This window comes from Bidens hawaiensis, unplaced genomic scaffold (assembly GCF_021521415.1).
Source record: "Bidens hawaiensis isolate Kalapana, Puna unplaced genomic scaffold, B.hawaiensis_p1.1 tig00000369_1, whole genome shotgun sequence".
Lineage (NCBI taxonomy): Eukaryota > Viridiplantae > Streptophyta > Magnoliopsida > Asterales > Asteraceae > Bidens > Bidens hawaiensis.
Window position 1 is genome coordinate 2,171,331 of NW_027491028.1, and position 9,437 is coordinate 2,180,767.

Consider the following 9,437-nt stretch of genomic DNA (forward strand, 5'->3'; position numbering starts at 1 on the left):
GTTTTAGACTTTAGAGGATGTTAGGATGATCATCTGCATCTGGCAGAATCCTCTTATAACAGCAGCTACCATTCGAGCATTAGTATGCCACCATTTCAGATGTTGTATGGAAGACGTTGTAGAACTCCTGTATGTTGGGGTGAGATTGGTCAGAAAGAGCTCGGAAGCTTGGAAGTTGTGCAAGAAACTTCTACAAAGTTTGATCAGATCAATGCAAGGATGAAAGCTGCCCAAGACCATCAGAAGTCGTATGCTGATAAGCGGCGACGACCGATTGAGGTTAACGTTGGTGACAATGTGATGCTCAAGGACTCGCCTTGGAAAGGAATTATTCGTTTTAGAAAGAGAGGGAAGTTGAGCCCGAGGTACATTGGATCGTTCAAGATTATAGAACGTGTGGGTGAAGTGGCTTATAAGCTAGATTTACCCGAGGAATTAGATAGAATTCATTAAACCATATTTATTATTAAAATATTTTTGGGTCTTTCTACTTTCAAAGTTGACATCTTTAGCCGAAAATAAATATGGTATTTTTCGAGATGTTACAACAAAAATGACTCATGAGAGTATTAAATACATGGTGAAACTCGCTTAAAAAAAGTATTAGTAGCTTGTACACCATGGGAAGGTTACAACTTTGATGATGTGATACTCATGTCGGATCTCTTTGTAGCGTGAAGACAACAAAATCCTATTAACATAGGAGGCAAACGCATACAACCTAACAAAGGAAACTTTTCAAAATGCCTCCTTGATCACCTTCTTGCCTTAAAATGTCCCTTTGATTATCATTTCCCATCAAATGTCCCATTGAACATGGGTGTGGGCGCCTGTATTTTACTGTTAGATGTCGTAGTCGTTATACAAAGCTATGTTCTATATATATGTTCGTCAATGAAGAAGTTGAATGGTCGAGTAATGAAACATGATTTCAAGATAACAAGATGGTCGATAATAAAATAAAATATAATAGAGTTGATTTTATGTAAACAATTTGAGGCCTAATCTGTCTACCGAAAAGATAGGCACGCCGATAACCTAATTTAAAGACCAATTAGCTTGGTTTGGCCATCAAATTAGAGGGAAAGGGCTCGTGCTGATTTAGATAAAATAACTAGGCGTTTCTAAGGGGCATGGCGTGATAGTAAGATGTCTCATCTCTATATTAGATTTAAAATGTACAAATCCTGTAAGATCTAGGTATCGGTGGATTATATTAGTATTCTGAAGTTGGATAGTTTGTCATTAAAAAAATTAAAACCAAGCTCAATTTATAATTGACTTAGTTATCTATTGATCATTTAATCCTAAACAACTATTTAGGCAATTGGTTGGAGTTAACCTTCTGGTCCAATGATATGAGGTGATGGTTAAGACTTAGATCCTAATGTCTTAAATTAGAAACCTGGCTTGAAAGGATTTTTTTATAATGATGAGTTTCCTCCTTAATTTCTTGAATGAGTCAGGAACTCAATATGATTAGTTGACATCTAGTATTAAAAAAACTCATGCATGTATTAAAAATTGTTCCAAACACTAATAGTACGCAATTGGCTTATAAATAAAGACCAAAACGAACGAAATCTCCTATCTCCAAAGCCAGGGGAAAATGGAAACACTACACACATACAAGCACATGCCATGCACAACATTCAACCGTATCTTTGCCACTATTTACACTTGTGCCATCTTAGCCCTTATCTACCACCATATCCTCACCCTCATCCACCACTCCACCACCTTCATCTCCGTCGCCACCACCACCTCCCTCCTCGTCTCCGACCTCATCCTCGCCTTCATGTGGGCCACCACCACCTCCTACCGCCTCCGCCCGATCCTAAGACAAAGTTACCCCGAAAACCTACACAAAGTCCTTGATAAAAAACACTTTCCTGCCATAGACATATTTATTTGCACGGCGGATCCTTACAAAGAGCCGCCTATAAACGTCGTGAACACCGCGTTGTCTCTTATGGCGTACGACTACCCGCCCGAGAAGATATCGGTGTATGTTTCGGATGATGGTGGCTCCGAGCTTACTCTTTTTGCTTTCGTGGAGGCTGCAAAGTTTGCGGAGAGTTGGATTCCGTTTTGTAGGGATAATAATATTATTGACCGATGCCCGGAAGCATACTTTAGCTCCGGGCACCATGGAATTAAGGATGAGCTCGAGTATGAGGAGATTAAGGTAACATTTTTTTCCTAATAATTAAAATAAATAAGGTTCATTATTTGAAAGAAACTAACAAAAAGTTAATGATAAAAATTAAATAAAATAAATAAGTTCGTTATTTCAATTATGATTCTTAAAATATAAGATATTTAACCGCTCTAAATCAAATGATAATGGACTATAATAAATCATGTGGATAAAGACATGCACATGTAATTATCGATTACTGATAGATCAATCAGCTAGCTAGCTTGGTTTATAGAGTTTCATTGTTAATTTTTTTTAAAGTTAAATAATTAACTCATATATAAAGTTATCCATATATAATTTAAATTCTTTACTCATACATTTGACAATTCCTGCAACGATGCAAGTGGATATTGTCTATTTGTTGATGTTGTCTGGTGTAAAATAAATAACTTTTGTTTTATAGCTCTCCATCAATATAAAACTCTATAATGGTATTTTTTTCTCACTACGGATAGGGGTTGTAAACGAATCAAACAAACACGAACAAGGTTTTGTTCGTGTTCGTTCGTTAAGGAAATAATGTGTTCACGAACATTTACTGAACGGGGTTTTATGTTCGTGTTCGTTCATTAAGGAAATTAATGTGTTCACGAACACACATAAAATCGGCAGAGCCTAGAGATTAAGACCGATGTATTCATCAATGTGAATAATGAAAGCATGTAACGAATTGGACGAACACGAACAAGGGCATGTTCGTGTTCGTTTATTTAAATTTAAACGAACAAGAACACTTAATCGGACAAATATTTATGTTCATGTATGTTTATTTAAAAAGTGAACATTTGTGTTTGTTTATGTTCGTTTGTTTAAATCTAAACGAATATAACTGAACAAAGGTAAATAAACATATATGAACACAAACAAACATAAACGAACATAAATGAAAACACTTAAATGAACAAATATAAAACTCTAAGTAGACGACTCATCAAAATAATATTTAATTATTTTTTATTAACACATAAACAAATAAATAAACATACATAAACGAACATAAACGAATGTTTATGAGCATAAATGAACGAACGGAACATGTGTTCATATTCGTTCGTTTAATTAAACGAACACAAACTTTTGTTTATGTTCGTTCGTTTATTAAATAAACGAACATAAACGAACTTCCCGCCGAACAATTTACGAACAGTTCACCGAATGTTCGGTTCGTTTATAGAACTAACTACATGTATTAAAGCAAAATGGGAATACCACTAGTTCTATCTAGAAAACTTTTGCGGACTAAAACAAAATGTCACAATTATACATCTTTTAATGTTGTGGGCGTAATTTAATTAATAAGAATCACACCTCATTGTCATAGGCTATGTATGAGAGTATGAAGATAAAAATCGAGAATGTTATGGATAAAGGTGAAATATGCTCTGATTACATTACCAACGAATCACTACGTCAAATTTTCAACAAGTATCGAACTCCAGGGTTTACTCGCTTAGACCATCCCACCATTATTCAGGTCTTCGAACAAAATGTTACGTCGCTATAATTTAATAATTTGAAAAAGTAACCATTTATACATTATTAATGAATCCAAATTTGAATATTTATTTTGGTGATAAGGTATTGAAAGAGAGTGCAAAAGAAAGAGACAAGAAGGGGCAATGGATGCCAAATCTTGTATATGTCTCCAGAGAAAAAAACAAAAACTCCCAACATCGTTTCAAGGCCGGAGCTCTAAATTCCTTGGTAACAACACTTGTTTTACTAGTATTTCTTTTGGTCTAATACTGACCAAAACATATATTTTTATAAATAATTTGATACACATCAACATAAATATATCATTGTAACAATTGACAGCATGAGAATCACATATATAGTCAATTTTTCTAGTGTGTATAAAATTTAATTGATTTATAATACTAATAAAGACACATCAACATAAATATCATTAATTGTAACAAACTCCCAAAAATTGTCACTTTCGTAATTTTGTCTCAATTTAATATCTTGTGTTATATAAATTCACGAGAGTATAAGGAAAGTGGGTCATTTCAAAATATTATATAAGTAGCTTTTGAACCTGTGTATTATACGGGATTTGTCAAATAATAAAAATAAATTAGATCATTTATTTCAATTGTGATTATCATAATTTAATGTAGATTTTGATGGAAAAAACAAACGGGTGGTTAACAAAAAAAATACTAAAATAGCATGGTTTTAATAAAAATGTCAAAAATTTTAAAAAAATATATTAAGTTGTGTAATTGGTCAAATCTCAAATATGAAAATGAAACTTAAATTAATAATGAATAAAATCCACACTATGTTATAACCCACTTAACAAAATGATTTTGACCCATGACCCATTAAGAGCTAGAATGAATAAGATGAAAGATTAGAAAATAGGAGAAATGTAGGCTTGACAACTAAGTTTCAACATTTTCTTTTATTAGTATTGTAAGATTAGGGTTTTAATCTTATTTTTGTAATTCTTACTAATTGAGTTATTGTTATTGACTTTGAAGCTTCGAGTATCGGGTGTTATGACCAATGCCCCTATAGTTCTTACTCAAGATTGTGACATGTACTCTAATGATCCTCAAACACTTAAGAGGGCATTGTGTTATATTTCTGACCCATTAACTCAACCCGGATTAGCATATGTCCAATTCCCTCAACGTTATCATGGTCTCAACAAAGACGACATTTATGGTGTCGAGTTATTGCGTTTATTTGTCGCGAATCCGGTTGGGATGGACGGTTTACAAGGCCCTTCTTATGTTGGAAGTGGATGTTTCTTCGTTCGCCGGGCTTTCTTTGGCGGGCCTACGTCGATGGTACCACCAGAGATACAAGAATTAATACCGGATCATGTGGTGGAGAAGCCCATAACCGGACAACCAATTATAGAATTGGCCCACCATGTTGCTGGATGCAACTATGAAAATGACACCAAGTGGGGAGTCCAAGTGAGGCCCATTTATATGTCACATAATTAATTATTTGATTAGTGAAATGATGTGAGCAATGATGATGATTATTTGATTTTGTTTGTTTATGTGTAGTTGGGCTTTCAATATGGGTCGCTTGTGGAGGACTATTTCACCGGATATCGATTGCAATGTGAAGGATGGAAGTCGATATTTTGCCACCCGAGTAGGCCGGCCTTTTTAGGTGATATACCAATCTCGCTCATTGATGCGGTCAGCCAAACAAAGAGATGGGCTATTGGGCTTCTTGAGGTTGCCTTCTCAAAATACACTCCTATGATATTTGGAGCCCGGTTCATGGGCTTTGTTATGGGCTTATGCTATGCACATTATGCTTTTTGGCCTCTTTGGTCGATTCCCATCACAATATACGCTTTCCTCCCTCAAATCTCACTTTTAAATGGAGTTTACATCTTCCCAAAGGTATTATTCTTTTTATCAAATTTTGATACAATATCATAAGGGTCAAGGGTGTGCATGTTTCGGTTTGCTTATATTTTCGTGACCAGTTTGTTTGATTTAGAAAAGGTTGGTTTTAATATCCATAAGCTAAATTTTCCAATATACAACAATCATTTACCATAAAGATTGATTTTAATATTGGTGTGATTCGGTTAATCATTTAACCGTACACATAAACATAACTAAACCATTAGTCTGTCAAGTGGTTTGGTATTTCAGTTATGGTTCGGTTTTTTTGCTGACCCTAACCCAGTAACTTTTGTTGGTTGTAGGTGACGGATCCATGGTTCTTGTTGTATGTTTTCCTATTTCTTGGGCTTACGGTCAAGATTGTTACGACTTCATCCTGTTCAATAGCACCTATAAGAGATGGTGGAATGATCAAAGGATATGGCTAATAAGGGGACTCTCACCCTACTTGTTTGGACTCGTCGAGTACGTTATAAAACATTTAGGGGTAGCCATACAAGGATTCAATGTGACAAGCAAAGTGCAAGATGATGAACAAAGCAAGAGATATGATCAAGGTCTTTTGGAGTTCGGGATTCACTCCCCAATGTTCGTACCTTTCACAACCGCATCCGTTGTCAACCTTTTCGTATTGATCATTGGAATAATTCGTCTCACGAACATTTGGAGTTTGGAAAAGGTGTTTCCACAGTTGTTTATTGCTGCTTTCGGGGTGTTGAATAGTTGGCCGGTTTATGAAGCTATGATTTTAAGGAGTGATAAAGGAAAGATGTCGACTAAGACTACCGTTATATCGATTTGTTTGGCATCTGTTTTATGTGGTGTAGCTTCCCTCATAATGTAAACTATAGTTCATGTAATTAGGGGACATTCATAAGAAGGATTTCATGTTTAAATGTTGTATGATAAGTTGATAACTAAAGGCAGATTTCATGTCAGAATATTGGAAATAATATGAAATGACTTCAAAATCAACAAAATTCAAAGCTAGCAGACAGTATATGGCGATTATTGCAGTAAATGATAAACGCACATAGGCCAATTAAGCAATAAATATAGAATAAAAGTATGTGAAAAATATACTATATTATAGGCGTGTGAATGAGCCAAGACGGCTTGTGAGCTACTCGAGATCGGTATTTAAAAACTCAAATCAAGCCGAGCTTAAACAATCTCATGAACCAGACCTTCACTTATCGAGTTAGAGCTGGCTCACAAGCCTAAATGAAACTATTTTTTTGTATAATTTTTATTTAATGTATTATATATATATATATATATATATATTCTATTATAACATTAATTGCATTAAAAGTATGGTAAAATAATTAAATTTATATTATGTTATCTAAAAAATTATAATTAGAATATAGATATACATATATAATAATTGTATATAAATATAAACTAATTAATAAATGATAAACGAGTCGATCCGAAGCATAGCTCAAGCTTAAAAATATGTTTGCGAGCTAAGCTTGACTTCGTTTACACCCTAACAATATTGTAGTAGTGTACTAAAATTTATATATCAAAATACTTGAAATTGAAAATATACACTAAACAAAATCATGTTCAGAGTTATACCCATCTAAATAATTATCTCATGCATGTAATTAACGCAAACAATACATTGTATTCCATGACGAGCAAACCATAATAGTGTTTACATGTGTTACGAAAATGCTAAGTAGCCATCACCTGAATTTAAAGGTGTGTATGAGTTTATTTTGAGTTTAAACCGAGCCAAAATAGACAATTTAGTTTTTCAGTTATTGATTTGTTTCCAGTTTTATATTTAGGCTTGAAATGTTTGAGCTTGGAAATAAACCTGAAACTTATGACAAAAAATATTTGTTTACTATATATTCATGACATCCAAATAATAAATTTGGGCCATCCAAGTTTGATGTGGTTTATTAGGTTTTGATGTAGTTTTATTCGGTCGTTGTTTGGTTATAAAACAAAGTTTACCGAAACTAGACCATGGTTTTCGGTTAAATAAAAAAAAACTGGACCATTGTTAGTTTGAATTGGTTATTTCAATTTTAGTTTGGTTAATCGATATTACTCTCACCGAATACAATTACGAATTTCTTTGTTTTGTATGACAAATTAATCATATTTAAGAAAATAACATATAAAAGTGGTGAAAACTAAATTAATCATATTTAAAAAGGGGGCAATTTATATATAAACAATTTTGGGAGAATTGTGGATCATAGTGTTGTAACATTTGCATCATCTTTTGTACATATTGTTTTTAACACAAGTGATTTTAATATATACAAAAACACATATGAGTTTTAACAATTTTGGGAGAATTATGGATCATAGTGTTGTAATATTTGCTTCATCTTTTGCACATATTGTTTTTAACACAAGTGATTTTAATATATACAAAAACACATATGAGTTTTTAACAAAGAAGTGAATTGTGTGGTGGTAAGTTTGGTTGAGTGTGATGTTGTAGGTCTCAAGTTTAACCCTTTGAAGGGTCTGGGTTTTGTGTGTTATTAATACAACTGAGTTTTTTAACAAAGAATTCAATTGGTGTGGTTGTAAATCTGGTCGGGTGTGAAGTTGTAGGTCTCAAGTTTGACCATTTGATGAGCTGGTTTTTGTGTGTGTTTTTTTAATACAAATGCTAAAATAACCCCTGTTAGTTTTTATTAAATTCACGTTGTTGTCTTTGAACTTTATAAGAGTTCATACGGTCTGTAAACTATAATAAATTTAGTTTTTTTATATATAATTTCATATTGTTTTTTAGAATGTTGTGTTGCACTTATTTTTTTATGTTATTGGTCAATATGACACATTATTCACGATACAACGTTTTACGTCTGCTTATCATTCGGTTTCCTTAATAGTTAACGAAAACTACTTGTCGCACGAGAGAGGATGGTGACCGAGAACGATGATGGTGGTGACCCTTCATGTTTTCAAGTAAAGTGAATGTGTGAATAAACAATTTTACACACCCCGCAACGCAGGGATCAAACACTAATTTATAATATATAATAAATTGATCTATACGTTTATAAAATATGTAAGAATTGGAGTTAGTTGTCACAGAGTATTGTTGAAATGTATGAAGGTATATATATATATAAGTTATAAATGTACTCTATGATTTAAAAATTAGGGTTAAGTTATTCTACAAATGGTAATAAAAATAAGAAGTGTGAGAAGCCATAAATAATTGACATGTGTCAAGTGAGGATCAAAGGAAAAAGTGTATAAAGGTATTTGTACATATTTTCTCTCCTCACATGCAAGGCACATGTTAATACCCCCATCATTTTAGAATGTTTATAACATTTTCGTGTGATATTTTTTTTAAAAAAATTCATCATAATAAAAAGCGTTTTTTATCTTTAATATGAGTATGATTTTTGTTATATAAAATTTAAAACAAAATTCAAGTCATTGTGTCTTTTCGCACACCATTGTGTCTTTTTCGCTTATCATTGTGTCTTTTTTCATCATTGTGTCTTTTCGCACACCATTGTGTCTTTTCGCTTATCATTGTGTCTTTTTCGTCATTGTGTCTTTTCGCACACCATTGTGTCTTTTCGCTTATAATTGTGCCTTTTTTCGCACACCATTGTGTCTTTTCGCACACCATTGTGTCTTTTTTCGTCATTGTGTCATTTCGCACACCATTGTGTCTTTTCGCTTATCATTGTGTATTTTTTCGTCATTGTGTCTTTTCGCTCACCATTGTGTCTTTTCGCTTATCATTGTGTCTTTTTTCTTCATTGTGTCTTTTCGCACACTATTGTGTCTTTTCGCTTATCATTGTGTCTTTTTTTGTCATTGTGTCTTTTTTCTTCATTGTATCT

The 9,437-nt window shown here is 33.2% G+C and overlaps 1 pseudogene across 1 annotated transcript; it reads left to right on the forward strand.

Moving 5' to 3' along the window:
* Nucleotides 1-1,544: 1,544 nt before the first annotated feature.
* On the forward strand, nucleotides 1,545-6,543 carry LOC143624282 (cellulose synthase-like protein G3; annotated as a pseudogene). Its single transcript, XR_013152081.1, has 6 exons — nucleotides 1,545-2,188; nucleotides 3,525-3,677; nucleotides 3,782-3,907; nucleotides 4,693-5,136; nucleotides 5,233-5,580; nucleotides 5,892-6,543. The product of XR_013152081.1 is annotated as a cellulose synthase-like protein G3 (transcript).
* Nucleotides 6,544-9,437: the final 2,894 nt, after the last annotated feature.